The sequence below is a fragment of the Hippocampus zosterae genome, chromosome 7, assembly GCF_025434085.1.
Source record: "Hippocampus zosterae strain Florida chromosome 7, ASM2543408v3, whole genome shotgun sequence".
Classification (NCBI taxonomy): domain Eukaryota; kingdom Metazoa; phylum Chordata; class Actinopteri; order Syngnathiformes; family Syngnathidae; genus Hippocampus; species Hippocampus zosterae.
The window spans coordinates 25,130,627-25,148,907 of NC_067457.1; positions in this window are offsets into that span (position 1 = coordinate 25,130,627).

Sequence of the window (18,281 nt, forward strand, 5' to 3'; positions counted from 1 at the left end):
TTTTAACTGCCGCTTGAATAGAAAGGATAATATAGTGAAATAGATTGGCTATATATATATAGGCGGCCCGGTAGTCCAGTGGTTAGCACGTCGGCTTCACAGTGCAGAGGTACCGGGTTCGATTCCAGCTCCGGCCTCCCTGTGTGGAGTTTGCATGTTCTCCCCGGGCCTGCGTGGGTTTTCTCCGGGTGCTCCGGTTTCCTCCCACATTCCAAAAACATGCGTGGCAGGCTGATTGAACACTCTAAATTGTCCCGAGGTGCGAGTGTGAGTGCGAATGGTTGTTCGTCTCTGTGTGCCCTGCGATTGGCTGGCAACCGATTCAGGGTGTCCCCCGCCTACTGCCCGAAGACAGCCGGGATAGGCTCCAGCACCCCCCGCGACCCTAGTGAGGATCAAGCGGTTAGGAAGATGAATGAATGAATGAAAGATTGGCTATATGAAAAAGTCATCAATATACCCCAAGCACCCCCCTCCCCCCCACTTTTCTTTTTTTTCCCGGATCAGTTTTGGTCAACGTCATTCGTCACTTTTTTTGTTGTTGTTTTCAGTGACAACATTCCGCACGTTCTGCCCGCTGTTGAATCGTACGGCGGGTTTGGTGTTGCTGATTAGAAAGCGGACGCCGCTCCGATTCATCACATCCCATTTGCCGCCTCCCATCCCGCCATCCCGTTGCCAAATGGACAGGCCCTGTCAGCGGGATTGAGGCCCGGGTGAATACGTGCGCGTCCGTGCCCGCCTTCGGTGCGGCCGTAATTACCTCTGTCTGAGGGTAACCAACAGTGGCGGATCTCATTATGCCATGATATGGGTCGCGTCTGCATAGACGGGCGGCAAATACACACGCTCATTTACATTTGAATGGGGAGTTCTTCCATGCGCGCGCCCCGTCTATCCGAGCCGCCCACGTGCGCACGCAAACACGGCATTTACATATAAAAGCGTTAATGTGCGACACGCAAGTGACATCGCGCGCACACACCCGGCAGCCTATTTGTAGCGGCACATACGGGCTACTCATAAATTTAGACACTTCTGTCAGAAGGCCCTCGCCGGCAGACGGGGATGTGAGCCCAATATAGCAGATAGAGATAAGCCGCTGACTCTGGAAGCAGAACTAATATTATTTGCACGGTGTCGAACGTTTATCAGGCGCCGCCTGCAAAGTGATGGTTCGGTGTCACTTTTGTTTAATAATGATGTGCCAATAGTAATATGGCCGCCGGCTGGAAACCCATTACAGTTCCAAAGATTATCCAAATACAATCTAATTTGGAATATTGCATTCTGACAGCCTGTGACTAGAGGAGGGGGAATGGTTATGCCGTATTTTCTTTTCCTTTAAAAAAAAAAAAAATCCCAATTAACATTGATGCTCGACAAAGAGATGGCCGCCGCCGCAAACGTGTTGGACTGTTGTCAAAGCTCTTGTTGGTTTCAGACAAAGAGAGAAACTTTTTGCTTCGTGCCAACTTTGGATTTGGTAAGCGTCACGCTTGGTTTGACATCCGATTGGCAAAGGGAGATCATCCATCGACGGTTTGAAGGAAAAAAAAAAAAGAAAAATGTTGAACTGCTTCCACACTCATCATTCTTATCGGGAACAACAAGTTGCCCCGTGGAGTCTCATCAGCCTCCTAGGGCATGATAATGAGCTAATATGCAAATGAGGCTAGGCTCACTCATATGCAACTTGAAAATGTAAATACTTAATGGTAATTACCTCATAGTTTCATGTCCTTGTCATGGCGAAATCAATTTAATGGATACTAATCGTGGTTTTAAACGGGATGTATCTATTTAAAAAAAAACCTTCATCTTTGGATTTGCTTTTATTTTATTTGCGTCCAGCATGACTTCACACACATTTAAGAGCGAATGTATCACTTTGACGCTACATACAAATATATCAGGGAGACCAACGGGCATCATGAAGTGCCATGAAGTCATCTAGCCCAAAAATCAGCTGGCGGGAGGCTGCCGGTCGACATTTCATTCGACGTGTTCAAGCGCAAAGTGAAAATGAAGCGTTCTAAGCTATAAATATCGGCGATGTCGCTTTCCTAATGGGGCTGATCAAACTGGGTGTGTTGTCAACCCGACTGCATCGCCATTCATCTTCAAAGCTTCATCACACACGGACTCAATCAAAGACGTATTGGTCATAGAACGAAGGAGTGATCAAGAAACGTCGTCATGCCACGCTGGCCGCACACACGTCAAGTTAGTTTACACCGCCAGCAGGTACTTATAAAACATCGCTGATTTCATTTTTATTTTTATTTTTTGTGTGCTACCCAAAGTCTCCTCCGAGCCGGACACGCCTGCCAATCCACCAAGTAGCCAATCTCAGACTTCTCCTCCCACAACAGCGTGCGCCTCGCGGTGCTTTGCAAGTCGACGGAGCGTATCAGCCTCCATCCTCACAGGAAAGGCGTCCCCCCCTTCCACGTTCCGAGCGCATTACGCACTTGCATACACTTGGTAATAAAGCCAGCCTGCTCAAATCAGGCATGAAAATATGCGCGGAGAGTGCAAAAAGGAGCATGCTGAGAAGCAAAAATTGCCTTGGCGATGACATGTGGACGCAGGTAGCATGCGGATAGGGTCGCTTGCAGTGCACTATTGTGCTGCAATACACCAGAATATATATATATATATATTTGAAGTTTTGTTTTTCTTTGTAGCTCTCTCGTAAAATTGGAGAAAGAGTGCCCAATACCTGGCCACAGCAACCACAAACACATTGTTGCACTCAGCGCTCTTCGTAGTTCATTCATGCAACAGCCAGACCAACTCCCATTTCCAAAATGGCCGCGCTCATAAAACGAGGCTCCGCCTCCCACCAAAAATCATCCCAAAAGCGAGCTCCTGCCATCACGGCCATTTTTCAAACCATTTGTCCTCGTTAGATGAGCAGTGGGGTACACCATGGCATGAATGCGAGCCCACTGCAGATTCTACATGATGTCAGCCGAAATATTCGCCAGCTTGGCGACAAGACATTTGGTAAGTTGTAGTTATTCTTAAGGTCTTCTACGTCAGACTCGGAGGTGCCCGGATATGAGCGCCACCATACGCCTCGTACTTGCAATCAAAACACAAATACGCCGTTACAATATACATCTAAGCTCAAATTGATATGTGTGTGTGTGTCAGCAGATCTGCTGAACTCGCATTTTCCTCAATATTGACTCGAGTTTCGCATCATCGAAAATAAAGGTGGCGAAAAGACGCTCACGCTCAGTTTAGAGTCGTTGTCGAACTGCACTGACGGCGTTTTCTGATAGCCCGATTCGCTCACGTAGCTCCGCACACGCTTCAGCGTCACATCGTGTCAACAAACGCTTTGTAAATATTTGAGCGCTCACCGAAAAAGGCATGAAATATGCAGACTGTCATCGACGCCAAATGAAAAGACAACACCAAGTGCAAATCGAAACACGGACGGGCAGAATTATAATATTCTAATTGCTGCGCATGTGTTGTAGCTACAGTTGTTCACTGCATATTTGTCAGTGGCACGCGACGTATTACTTGTAAGCCACAAAAGGCGGCAGGAGGCTGTTTCCAAGATGCCCCCGGTGAGAGGAGGGCAAAACAAAACCTCACACATCCACACGTCTTTGAATCACCAGCTGTGCTCTAATCGAATAAAATTGAAAAAAAAAAAAAGCATTTCCATGGTTACAAGTCCAGCAAGGTCAGATACAGGAACTTTGATTGGCTGTCAGATAATTGCACTTGCCTTTTAAGAGAACGTGCAAACTGGATCCCCCCTACCCCTCCATCTCCCCCCCATTGCGAAGCCCAATCATTTCAGCCGCCTATTACTTCCTTTATTCGGCAGCTCGGGAGACTTATTGCACGCGGTGATAAATTATGCATTGTGCTCATCTGGTATCTTCAAAAATAACCTGTGCATCAAGTCACAGCCGCCCATAAAGCCGCCGTCAATAACTTGCGAGCATCATTTTAATTAGCTGTGAAAAGCCTTTTATTTATTGGCTCGTCAAGCGTCCACCACGGCCACAATAGGTTTGATGACTGAGGAGACGAAATGTTTCTCTCCCCACATCACCCCCCCACCCCTCCCTTCCAGTCTAATCCTTTTCAGGACAGGAAGAAAGACTGGCGGCGATCCCAGCATGCACTTTTGACAAGCTGGCACTTGAATCGAGGTTGTTTATATTAAAAAGATTTTTTAAAAACGTGATTCAGTTTTTCACTCCAACATAAATTCCTTCTCCGCACAAATGCGGATGCGCGAATATCAGCAAACAGCCCATCGTGTTCCCAGTTTATCTTTAATGCTCTTAAATGGCTCACAAACACTTTTTTTAAACGTCCCAATTCAAAGCTGGCTTTGGTCCTTCTTAAAGGCAGGCGCTGGCCCGCGCTCCGCCGTTGCATTTTAACACTTAAAACGTCTGCTTCGAATGCGGCCGCCGCAGGCAACGCCAAAGGCGGCGTCTGGGGTTCACGGGGGTCGCCGGAGCCGTCGCCGGGTGCGCGGCGTCACGCCGAGCGTCAGATAATGGGGCGCTGGCGTGAATAATGCATGGCGTGTTGACAAGCTCAGCGAAACGCACAGAGTCGGAATATTCTATAAGGAGAGGAATTCGTCGAATAAAATAGCACTTTGGGAACTAATGGGCCGTCGGGTGTCACATCTTATGATGAAGAGCGCGCATACGTTGAAACCGACTGATGTGCTGGGCGCTTCGTTATTGCGCATGATGGGCTGGGAAGGCTTTTCTTAAAAAAATAAAATAAAAATTCAATTAAATTAATGTCCATGTGCCTCTTTACCTGTCAGGAGGGTCTATTTTGGAGAACATTGTAATGGTCACTATAATTAGATTTCCAGATGGGTGTTTGTCTGCAGGGGTTTTATATTTATATATAAAAAAAAGGAAGCTGTCATCAGACGACTTTTCAAGTTGTGGACGGTTAAAGTATTAATAGCAGTGAAAAGTGTTTCACTGTCACTCCTATTGATCATTACCATAGAGAAGTACCCTGCAAGGCATTGCATTGAAAAAGTCCCCAAAGTAAAGCCGCCATGAAGGTTCACTGAAAGGCCTCGTGCGACAATCTCATCAATACATTTGAGTGAAACTCCAACAGCAAAAAAAAAGATTTTATTTTGTGGTTTTGATCAATATTACTGTGCCATCTTCAAATTGGTACAGTTGTGACCTGTCATTTTGGGCTATTAACATTGGTCCAAGAGACTTCCCACTTTTCGGGAACAATAATAATTTTCACTATTAAAAAAAAACAAAACAAAAAACATTTGAACACAAATCTGATTCCCAGCTGCGCACGTCACTCTGCCATCACATTAAGATCATATCCTCATGATATTCTGTTTAAACAGAGTTTCTGCCGCAGGGAAGCACATCCCGTTCCACGTGTTAGATACTCAAACACGCTCGCTAAAACCTGCTTTCATGAAGACCCCCCCAGGCATGACTCCATTCCACCCCCCCCCCAGCCTGCAAGAGGACACATTTCATCATTCACCTGCTGATTAGCATTTCAACTTCCTGAATTTGCTATTCAGATGTACTGTATCTGCCTATCCTGGGAACGGCATACTGTACACATGCCTGACGTAATCCTGCTAAGCACGAGGCTCCATTTTTCTGGATGGATACTTCCATTTTCCAGCATGGCTGCCGCACACGACTCGTCACTCGCATCTCAGACAGGCTGACCCAGTTCTGTTCCTTTACCGGCAACAGACTGTTGCCTAGAGGGGAGGCAAGCCGCAACATAAGGCTGCTGCAGAGCCCACTGGTTCAGAGGTCCTTCTCAGCGGGCTCTTTTTCCCCCAACCGTCTCCCCCTCGAGTCATTACGGAGGCTACGAGTAGTTGGGGGGGGGGGCAATGGGTGGCTACAGGGCCGACGAGGCGCTTCCACTTGTCTGATCGTTCAAGGTCGTAGTGAGCGGATCGATACACTGATGTATTGGCAAGTGGGGAGCTTTTGTGTGTGTGTGTGTGTGTGTGTGTGTGTGCGCACGCGCTGACCTGCCCAGGGTCACACACGCACGCACGCACGCGCGCGCACACTCACGCACACACACACACACACACACAAGCTCCCCACTTGCCACTTGCACACTCACACACGCATGGTTACTGTAAGTGCACTTCTTTTTTCTGACGCTAGATGTCAGTAAAATGCAGCGAGGGGTGAGCGAGTGCGTCATCAGTCCGAGCGCCTTTGTTTGCGGCAAAGCCGGTCCTCACAGTGGGAAAGCAACGTTTGCGGTGCTTTTTCTGATGTGAAAACGTCAGAAATGTTGATGATTCTCCTCGAAGCGAATGCAACACGGCGGAATCGAAACTATAAATAAGCAAGTAACACCACATGCAGCAGTGGTGCGACGTAAAGTACAAATATAGCACTTTGTTACGGCACCTCATTTTTCAGGTGCTTGTGTCTCTATTTTCCTGACAATGGACATCTGTACATTCTACACTTTCATTTAAACATTCGTCAGTTCATTTGAAATGCACTCTTCTTATGGATACTACTACATCTTAACGTTCCGTTGTCATATTTATCGTTCCAGGCGTCTTTGCTTTGAAGCAACAACCGCATCCATACTTCAAAACAATATCATAGAGCGTGTTTATGTATTAGCCGTCCCCCATAAAGCGCTATCAAAGACTGCATGCGGCTAAGTGTCCCGTCGATGTGAAACTTTCATTGAAAGGCGCCACATTCTGTCACATTGCCTTATGTCAGATTCTCACACGCTGCGCTTGGAACAGTCTTTCCATGTCATCAAATTACCGCAATGTAGAGAACGGCCTTGTTGAGGTACAGACGCATTATCATATGAGAAACGGCATTCATCATGGCTGTAATTAGATAGCTGACTGTGTCTCATCCCAGAATACATTAACGTATCCCGGTGTAATATTATCACGCGGATATATTCTTTCGCTCCACCTAATCTAATTCGCCCGCCCAAATAGGTCATAATTAATTGTTCCCCTATTAATCGAGTGATGTCAGAGCGAAGTGCCTCCGGGGAAATGAATGATGTCGGTTTCCAGGAATGTTGGCTTCCCGTGTCACGGTACCTTCCGGATGAACGGAAACAACCTCGGGTTTGTGTTTTTGTCTGAGGCCCGCGCGGCCCGCTCGTCAAAATCTCATCAAGCTCTTCGGCCCAGCGACGCCTCGGCTTGATCACTTGAAAGCGTGACCGCGCGATTAGCGCCGACTAGCTCGGGTCAAAAGGTTCAAACATTATCGAGGAGGATATTACGCTGCGGTGAGACATGAATATTTCACCGTCTCATTCTCGCTCTTTGGCTAGCAGATGATGATGAGCCTGGCGGAAGAGGCTAACGACTTGAGATCGATTGCAGTGGATGGCTCGACGACATGGATGGGCAGTTCTCATTCATGTAACGTGCGGCGGATGGAGGGCAGGGGTGAGCCGGCCAATCAAATTCGAGGGGGGCACTCGAGACATGTGACTCTTAAGACGCTTTAGTTTCTAGACGAGAACAGATCGAGAATCAACATGACGGTCAAATGATTACCTATTACTTCTTTAATCGTGTGTGTGTGTGTGTGTGTGTGGGGGTGGGGGGGTGGGGGGAGGACGGACTGTACTTTTAACTTGCATTTTTTGCCACTTGTGAAAACCATCAGCAGACACGACACTGGCATACCATTCTCAAGCTTTTACCGCAGCGCCATATCAACACCCTCCAGATTTATGAGGTAAAGCGTTTTGACTCCACGTTTGGTGGAGGCGCCAAAAACGTAGGAGACGTTGCGAGTCAAATTGTTTTACTTCATGCGTGCAAGCTTGGATCGAAGACCAGCGCGCCTGTTCTCTCCAGAAGTTTCCGAATGACTTGCGTGACGACAGTTATTGGCTTAACGCCGCCTCATTGAGCTATTCATCACATGTGAACACAATAGCCCCCCTCCCATTCCACGACCTCCATCGACTTAACAGATTCACGGGAACAAACAAAGAAAATATGTTGCCATCTGGCTGGAGAATTTTCATTACAGATAGTTTTGATTTCTTTTTTATTTTTGTCGATCTACGTCCCAACCCTCAACTATGGTCACGAGCTGCGGCTCGTGAACGAGAAGCGGCCGAAATGAGTTTTCTCCGCAGGGTGTCCGGGCTCTCCCTTAGAGATAAGGCGAGAAGCTCGGTCATCCGGGAGGGGCTCGGAGTAGAGCCGCTTCTCCTCTGCATCGAGAGGAGCCAGATGAGGTGGATAAAAAAAAAAAATCAACCTGTATTAGCGCGGCCCGGTAGCCCAGTGGTTAGCACGTCGGCTTCACAGTGCAGAGGTACCGGGTTCGATTCCAGCTCCGGCCTCCCTGTGTGGAGTTTGCATGTTCTCCCCGGGCCTGCGTGGGTTTTCTCCGGGTGCTCCGGTTTCCTCCCACATTCCAAAAACATGCGTGGCGGGCTGATTGAACACTCTAAATTGTCCCTAGGTGCGAGTGTGAGTGCGAATGGTTGTTCGCCTCTGTGTGCCCTGCGATTGGCTGGCGACCGATTCAGGGTGTCCCCCGCCTACTGCCCGGAGACAGCTGGGATAGGCTCCAGCACCCCCCGCGACCCTAGTGAGGATCAAGCGGTTGGGAAGATGAATGAATGAATGAATGAACCTGTATTAGCATTCTAATAGCAGCGTGTTAGCTCGAGCCCTCCTATTGGATCTCATCAGAATGTGCAGTTGTACCTAATAAAGCGTCCAGGAAGTGTACCGAGAGCGCTGTTCAAGACGGGTTCGGTTTCTTATTCTCACTTGTGGCAAAGCGCCGCACCGACAAGCCAAAACAAATACCGACGAGCCTTGGGAGAGTCCACGCTTGCTGCTTGTGCGTGTGCATTATCCTGGTTAAAACCACCTCAGAGACATCCACCAGGACCTACAGTATTGGCTCATTGATGTTTCATGTCAAGTACTTTCAATCACCTTGTTTTCCAAATGTGCTACACAAATACGTTTGCCTTGCTTACACGCAAACACCGATGCATATTTTAACCACCTTGCAAGCGTTGGCGCGCTCGCTTGACAACCATCTGCCCCTTTGTTTCACACGGCATTGCAACCGCTGCCAGAGACTGCGTGCATCTGTGTGTGTGCGTGTGTGTGTGTGTGTGCATCTGCAAGTCCGCAAGTGTGTTATCACTGGCGGGCACACACGCTTCTATATCCAGAGTGTGTGCTGGCTGCCAAGTGTCCATTTGGTTGGGGAGTTTTTGCCAAGGTGAGGTGGAGGTCAATGTTGCACAGCTGAATCATTGAGCAGCGCTGAGATGAGATGCTGCCAAGCCTGGCAAGCGACGACACGGCACCGTGTCATCATGTGCGCATGAGATAGACCAATTCTCAAAACAGGATTGAGGGGGACTGTGTGATGTCACGTCACTATAGTAAATCATAGGCTCGTGTTCTTCCAGTTAGTATACAGGTGGACCTAATGAAGTGTCAAAGGAGTGCAAAAGGTCTTTTTTCACATCCAGTTGGTGTTTTTTGTTTTTTTCGCTGCACGGGGCAAAAAAACGCTCAGTGGGGACACTGAGCGTTTCTGCTTTCATTTTTGGATCGAATCAATAATGGATGGAACTCCCACCGCTTTGCGCCCGGGGATGGCTTGGAGCAGGAGGGGGGGGGGGGGGGAATTTTTGGTAAAGAGGCTGAAATTCTGCCGCTGTCGCGTTTGACCGCCAATTAGCGGCGATGTTTGACAGTCGCGCGCTGCTCGGGACTGTTTGGAGGCCGCAGAGAAAGACGAGAAAGACGCACACATGGAGCATGGTGACAGGCAACCACCGGGGGACCCTCTGACCTACTCTCCGAAACCACTTTATTGATCTGCGGGCCAAAGATGTGAGCCCCTATTGAGGTCATCATTAATGATTTATCCCATCTAGAAAATGTCAAATGTGGCTCGGGAGCATCAACACCAACACCAACACGTCAGATGTTCTGGACTCATAAACATGATAGAGCTTTGAAGGAATTCTCCGCGCATCTCATGTATGAATCATACATGTGCGAGGAGAAGAAGGCCGAGTACGGAGGCGCCTTCGCCATCGAGTCAAGCAATCATTTCATCACAATTTAGCTCAGATGCCGTCACTCACTTTGCGCGGGACTCCCACCGAGACATATACGTTATATTCGGAATAATCTTCCACTTGGCCCCATCGCTCTCCCTCACTCTAGCCCTGCCGCTGCCAATCAATAAGGCCATAGATGAACAGTGCGTGCGTGTCATATTCAGTCTACACCCATGTCACGCTTTTAGACTATAGTGGAGCTTTCTCATAAATATTTGAGCACATACATACATATATATACATACATACATATATATATATATATATATATATATATATATATATATATATATACATATATGTATATATATATACATATATGTATATATATATATACATATATATAATTATGTCTGAGAGAGGCAGGGGGTGGGGAAGCGGTGCGGGGGGCGGGGGGGGCACCTGCTTTGGTAGCGAGAGCGTCTAAATGTCACGTGGCGAAATCACTTTTGCGGCAAAGAAATTGGTCAAACAGAAAAGTGCGGGCAGGAAATTGCTGTTTGTTCAACGGCGGCGTGACAGCTCCAATCGGCGTTTTGTCATCTTTGCCAAATTAAAAAACGGGATGCGAATGCAAAAAAGGAAGACGCGTTTCAATCCACGGGACAATTAATATGCAATCAGGTGCGCCGAATACTCGATTCCCATGCAATGTGAGAGAACCGGCGGGGGGCTCGATGTGAGATCGCAGCCAAAGTGTGAGAGAGAAACAGCTTTCAAGCGGGTAAACTGCTTTTTTTATTTCTTTTTTTTTTCCTTCCTAATTCTCACTTGACTGATGGAACACTTCAACCTTTTAGAGCCACGGCCCCTTTCTTTTTTTTTTTTTTTTTCCAAATGGACCATTAATCCTCTAGTTGACAATGCAATAAAATATAAGAAATATACAACATATACGGAGTGAGACGATAACATCCATCATTTCCATACAAATGTAAAGAAGGCCACCGCTGCATTCATTCATTCATTCATCTTCCGAACCGCTTGATCCTCACTAGGGTCGCGGGGGGTGCTGGAGCCTATCCCAGCTGTCTCCGGGCAGTAGGCGGGGGATACCCTGAATCGGTTGCCAGCCAATCGCAGGGCACACAGAGACGAACAACCATTCGCGCTCACACTCACACCTAGGGACAATTTAGAGTGTTCAATCAGCCTACCATGCATGTTTTTGGAATGTGGGAGGAAACCGGAGCACCCGGAGAAAACCCACGCAGGCCCGGGGAGAACGTGCAAACTCCACACAGGGAGGCCAGAGCTGGAATTGAACCCGGTACCACTGCACTGTGAAGCCGACGTGCTAACCACTGGACTACCGGGCCGCCCGCCACTGCTGCCTATTAAGACTAAAATAAATGAAAACCACTGCAGACTCTACCACCAAGGTCTTTTCAGCTAGGCAGATTTTGACACCCCCTTCCCTATGCAATATTGCGAAAAAAAAAGCGCCTTTACCGAAACATTGACCGGAGTGGCTGTCAATCAATCACGGAAGATGGAATTTCCCTTCAACTTGTGAATGTGAGTGCAAACTTGCGAAAACGATCAATCGCACCGACAACTTAAAATGCCCTCCACGTTGAGCGAGAGCATTTTATTTTTTATTCTGGACCGAATCATTTTGAAAAATCATTTTAATCGGCACGCCGTGCGTTTGACCGTCGCTTAACTGCTCTGGCACACACACACACACACACACACACAAGCGCGCAGTGTTGAGGTTAAATGAGCATTTTCAGAGCCACTGGGGTCTCAAGCCCGTTCATATTTGATCCGCCTGTCTGCGCCTCACCGGTTTAAATGACTCTTATGGAAATTTTGGAGAAACTATACATTTAAAAGAGCCCATTTTCCGAGGCTTCAGAAGTGATATAGGGAGTTTGGGTCGGAATAACTCACGCGGCCATTTTGCGCCACCATCACACACACACACACACACACCTGCTGAGTGGCCTATTGATAGTCGGCCAGTCGGCCGGGGCCCGCTTCGATATTCACCGCTCGTTTCAGTGATAAAATGGGAGGCGAAAGTGAGCCGTCAGACCGGGGAACGCTGCGGCTCATCAAAATAAGAAGACTATTCTATTCTATCCCCCCCCCCCCCCGGCCCCCAACCCCACGTCTCCAAAAGGGAACAGACTTTCATATAGATTGACTCCTAATCGCGTCTTTCCTAGCAACACATTTTTCTCTCTCCTTTCCAATCTCACTCCGTCTTCCCACCTCATCTTCTAATCCAGCCCGAGGGCAGAGGCGTGTGTGTGCGCAAGCGAGTGAGGAAGGATGAGCCGGTGTTAGCCTCGCTCTAACCCCTGGCTCCACACACACACACACACACACTCACACACACACACACGTAAAACACAGGTCGATCAACATATACTCACATGGCTGGCATCCACCTACGCGGAGCGACGCGCACACACACACTAGCATAGGTGAAGGCCCGCTCTGCCCGCGATTAGGGGGCGCAAGGGCCGCGACCCCCGGCGCAGGGGTGCCACGCTGCATGTATTATACATAAAAACAATGAATCTGGGGAGAAAACGCTCATGCAAACACGGATGAAATATTCATGCCACACGGATGCGTGGTTCACTTCTCTTTTTTTTTTTTTTTTGGGGTGGGGGGGGCGGGTTTAATCAGATAAGATCCACGTTGGGTTAAAAGCGGAGGTAAATGAGACAGAGAAGGAGCGGAGCAGGGCAGAAAAGGGAGAAGTTAAGAAGTCAAGCATGAAATCACCACTGGCTTGTGTAATTTATTATCGATGAGTCATTTCAACACGTTTTTTTTAAAGTGTCTGGGTCAAAATGACCCCAACATCATATTTGTATGCAAACTGTGCACAGACATCCCACTACACATCAGAGTGTCCAGATTTTTACACACCAGTTCATGACCCTAGATGAGGAAAAGTCACTACATTTCATGAAGTAAAAGAAAGGATATCCACTGCTTTGGTCACCACAAAAACTGAAACGGGTCAAATTGACCCTTAACATAATATAAGGGTTAAGCACCTATGTAACCTTCTAAGTTGTTGGCAGATCCACCATTTTTCCTCATTTAAAAAAAAAAAAGCCATGTGGACTCATGTGATCTGTTGCAGGAACGTCGGCTTTCCCTCCTCCGCACCCCCCCATCGTGTTTCCCTCCTTTCACACATGCATGCACGTGGCCAACAGTGTTTCCCGGATGCACGGTTTTGGACTGCGCGCATTACTGGGGATAATTGTCTATGCATATTTCCCCGATGTGCGCTCCCTCAACGGGGGTGTATTGGATTTGAGCGCCACTCGCAGAACCATTAATAGAAATTAAGTGCCAGGGAGAACTACTGGAGAGAGACCAGTGGCGCCGGGATGCAGTTTATGTGAAAGATAAATACATTTCTCCAGCAGAGCGCCTCCGCTTATTGGTTGGGGAACGCCGTGTGATATGATGGAGAGGGCCGACAAACGAGCACGGAATGGGGAAGATGTGGATGAGGGGGAATGTTGTCAAATTAAAAGCCTGACTCGAAATAAAATGATCAAAGTTGTGATGTGGAACTTGGGGAGAGTCTCAGAGATAAAATTGACAGTTGATGGTTGTGACATCCCGACATCAACCAGATGTGGAAAAAATGCGCACGCTGTGTACTGAAGCAGAAGTTCTTGTAGTTGATGTAGGGTTCGGGGGGGGGGGCAGCTATGGTAATAGTTGACATACCGATTCATTGGATTTACGTCAATAATACATAAGCCTTGTAAATTTGACACACCACGGATAAGAGTGTTGAACAATGACCCAAAAATGGCCAAGGAGATCAAACGAGGCTTCAAAATGGCTTTGGGACAAAAATCAATCAATCAATCAATCTGTTCACACTCAATCACCGAGGGCGTGTCTGCAGAACGTGCTGAAACGACATCTCGCTCAGCTGTCAAATATCACCACGATGGCGTGAGATTTGATCAAAAACTCACTCATCACAGGCCGCCTAATAAGGACGTTACAGTTGGGCAGGCGGTGGGGTGTGATGGGCGGGGGTGCGGGGAGAGGGTGTTGGGGGGGGGGGTCTTGGATATGTCAGACAGGTCTGTGGCAGCGTCACACCCAACGTTGACCCACACAGATGCGCTTTATAGCAGTGCAACTAAGCTCGTGTCCACTAGGGGGCAAGGGCGAGCCACATGAAAGATGTCCCTGAAAAACATCAAGCTGTGCAATTCCACACATGGCTTCAGCTCTGATGCTTATGTTGTTGCAACTAATCAGATTGTGCACATTTTGTGGTAGTTTTAAAAACCCTGATCTGATCATAATACGGTACGGCGGTGGGACTAGCTGCTTTTAACCGCGTATCACGACGCGGTTAATGTGGCCTGCATCAAACGCTTAATCTTTAACGAACCTTATTGTGGGTTGTTCAAAAGTTAGTGTTGTAAAGATAGAATTCCAGAAGCAACGTTCAATTTAAAGTGTGAAGGGACGTCAAATGAGGACAAAGGCAAGAAGGAAAGCTCCGAGACATCTGTCTTCACGTTATTAAACGCGCAAGCAAAAGTGGACGCTGAGCCAACTTCATGTAAAATGGATTCATTCGCCACCCCCCCCCCCCCCCCCCCCTCCGTGAAAGCGGAACAATAAAACAAGCTTCATTTGTTCCATTTCATGGATTCATAGTCGTTCATACCTGAGACGCTGACAATTTGACTAGTTAGCCTGCCGCGCTAACTCCACAGCTAACACGGCCCTCTGAGGAACGAGATGGAGCCGATTAACTGATTGAATAAATAAATGCAAATTGGCTTCTGCTCATTTCTGCAAGCTAATAAACGGAGTCTACGAGTTTCCGCGGGGACTGAACGGCGATTGCCATTTATTGGGGGTTGGGGGGGGGGGGCTGGTGATCTCATGTCAAGAGGAACCCGAGGGAGATTCTCACGTGTCGGTTTACGGAGAGGCGGACTGAGAAGAAGGGGCGAGCAGGTCTGCGTCTGAACTCCACCTGAACTCCGCATAACTTTCTCCGCCGTCATTTCAAGTCATTGAAGGATTGGGGGAGATGGGGAGGGGGGTGTACGTCATTCCAGAAAGGATGGATGAATAGAGAGATGGAGAATAGAGAAAGAGAGAGAGAGAGAAAAGCCTTTCATTAAATATTCTAAACCCTCATGGCTCTCTCCGCTGCCCTTCTGGGACTCAACAAGTCTTCTTTGCACAAAGCACAAACTAAGATAAGAAAAAAGCCAAATGTCAAGGGAATATTTAATAGATTTTTTTTTTTTGGGGGGGGGGGGGGGTAAAATTCAGACCAGCAAAGTATGAAATTCAGCATCTATCATCACAAAAGAGATAAAACCAGCAAATGTGTAACTTTTTCTGAAATTCGACATGAACCTCTCCACGGCACCTCAACAATTCCTCCTCTAAACTGGAGCCTCTCAAGCCACCTCCCTCACTCCCCGTCTCACCCCCCCCTCTCCGCACCCCCCCTCCAATCCTGTTAGTAAGCTTGGCTATGCTTCCCAGTCCGCTGCCCACACATTTCTCAGTGCCTCTGCATTTTGGACACTCATACATTTATGGAGTGATGCGCTGCACTTCTCCCTCTTAGGCATTCCAGATTACAGGGGGGGGGGGGGCGGGCAGGGGTGGAAGGTGTGGGGGGGGGGGGTGTAAGATGTAGGAAATCGGTCAGTCAAATAGAAAGAGTTGGATGGTTGAGAGGTTGAAGAGGGGGAAAAAAAGCAGTCATTTCCTCCATTATTGTTTTGACATGACAGAAATGATGCGGGACACCAACGGCTTCTTCACATTTTTGGAAAAATCAAACGTCTCTGAATGCCAATCCATTCTAATATTTTGACAGGGAAGCGTACACACAGTATGCATGGATGTGTGTGTGTGGTTATGAGTGTGTGAGCTTTGAGGTGCCGCGAGTAATTTAATGCCCTCTTTTGGCGCCGCACCCACTTTTCTCTTGTGATAAAGCACCCGACCCCCCCTCCACCCCCTATCACCTGTGAGCCCGTGGTCACACCGCATGTGCGTGTGTTTATGCGCGTTTGTGTGTTGTTCTCTAATTAGCACCTAAACACACGGGGGAGAATGCTGCGGCCAGACAGCCGATAAATCAGGGCCGGGGCTATAAGGATCGTAAGACGCTAACAGAAGGAATCGGCTTCACTCTCGCTTGATAAATTGACAGCGCACCAGGAGGAGGTCAACAAAGCGGCGCCCTTTTAGGCTAAACCCGACGCATCAGAAATTCGGGGGGTTTGCATGACGACACTGGAAGTAATGCACCGACGAGCGTGTATGTGTGTGTGTGCGTTTGTGTTTTCACCGCACTGCATTCCAATCGCTTTTCCCTCCAATTACTCGCATTACTCAAAGTCGGAGCCTGTGCCGGTCCATTTTTTTTTGCATCGCTCCATCTGATTCATTCCTTTCAATCGCCCAACCCGCATCAGCAGAGGCGGAAGCGAGTCAGGCCTCTTGAAGCGTGTGTTGCATCTCGTCCCTCATCTCTAAGCTCAAAGAATTGAGTCCCGGCAGTGCAGTATGTGGACTAGCAAGCGGTGTGTGTTCCCACCCCGGGGGAGTCTGGGATAACCAGTCCCCGGTGGTGGTTTGTTTCAACGCGAGGGGGTGTGTTTAACCCATACTAGACTCTTTCACACAAATGGATACTGTATGTGTGTGTTATCGATCGCAGCACTGCAGGAGAAAACGGGGATCAGCTTTTATTTTTTTATTGTTATTTTTATAATTTACACATTCATTCTATTGAGGCCCATCCGAAGTGATGCCCTTGTCTCACGCAGTCTGGCACAAAAGAGAGCCTGTTGACCGCTTGATTTATTTATTTAATTTTGGGTTAAACGGCCATGAAGTATGACCGGCGATCGACTTTCTCTTGCCTTTGTCCTCGTTAAGGTCACAGGTGAGCCAGAGTCGATTTCAGCTGACTTGGAGCAAGAGTTGCCACAGCCAGTTTAAGGGACGCGTCCAGACGACAAACAAGCCGTCCTACTCACATAAATGAGAAATAAATAAGCTTGGCGTTACATTTTTGATGGAAATTGGGTGGGGGTGGGGGGGCTGGAGAACCTGGTGAAAACCCCACTACGGGAAGAAACTCCGATGGTTCCGACAAGGCGGCCCCACCAAAAACACAAATGATTGACAGCTATCCCCGCGTCATTTTTATGGGTTTGAATTTCCAGTTGTAAAAAGTACACGCCTGCGAGTATTGTCGTATTGCGTACGTGTTGCTGCTGCTGCGCACGCGTTCGAACGGCAGTCGAGTTCAAAATGGCAGAATGATTCACCGCCGCCGGTATTTAAAGGGGAGTCTTTCTCCGCGTTTATGATTATTCGATGATTGCGGAACTCTGCTTTTCGGGCGACCGCCTCAAATGTGATGCATTGCGTTCCAATTGCCGAAGCGTCTTCGCAGAGAGCGTTGCACGAAAAGACAACAAAGGCACAGGAGAGGAAGAGAACTTCTTGTCAGTGCCAACTTATAACAAACAACACCGCCTACTGGCAGGAGAATTGATGTAGGGAGGGAAAAAAAAAGCAGTTGCAGCCGTACTTTTCGTTTTTTCCCCCCCTCCGCCTAACACCAAGTGGAGAAGAAGCTTTCAGGTGTATATGGAGCCTTTTGTAACAATATACAGCACATATTCGCCGGGAAGTCCTCTGTGGCAGCTCCCGATTGCCGCCGGCAAGGTTAGCCGTGTTTGTGAAAGCACCAATTACACATATTTAATTTAGTAAGAAGAAGATAAGCCACCGCGCTGACTGAATCCAGACCGAGTGTCCCCCTGAGCACTGGGATAAATAGAGCAAGAGAAGGAGGAGAAGACAGACAGATTTCATTAATTCTATCGTCCATCTAATTGGAGTCCTGTCGGAGCCTACAGCTAAAACGAAGTCCGAAACAACTTCTGAAAGTAAAAAAAAAAGGCTTCAGGGAGAAAAGAAGTTACTTATCTCCTCCAAAATGAAGTACACACGTGTGCAGCGTGGACCCGCGGGAGAGCCGCAACCTCTTCAGTCGGATGAAAATTGGCCAGTGGAAATAATGAGATTGCAAGTCAAACTTTCTGATTGGGAAAAGCGTTGGACCGAAGCCGTCCATGAAAATG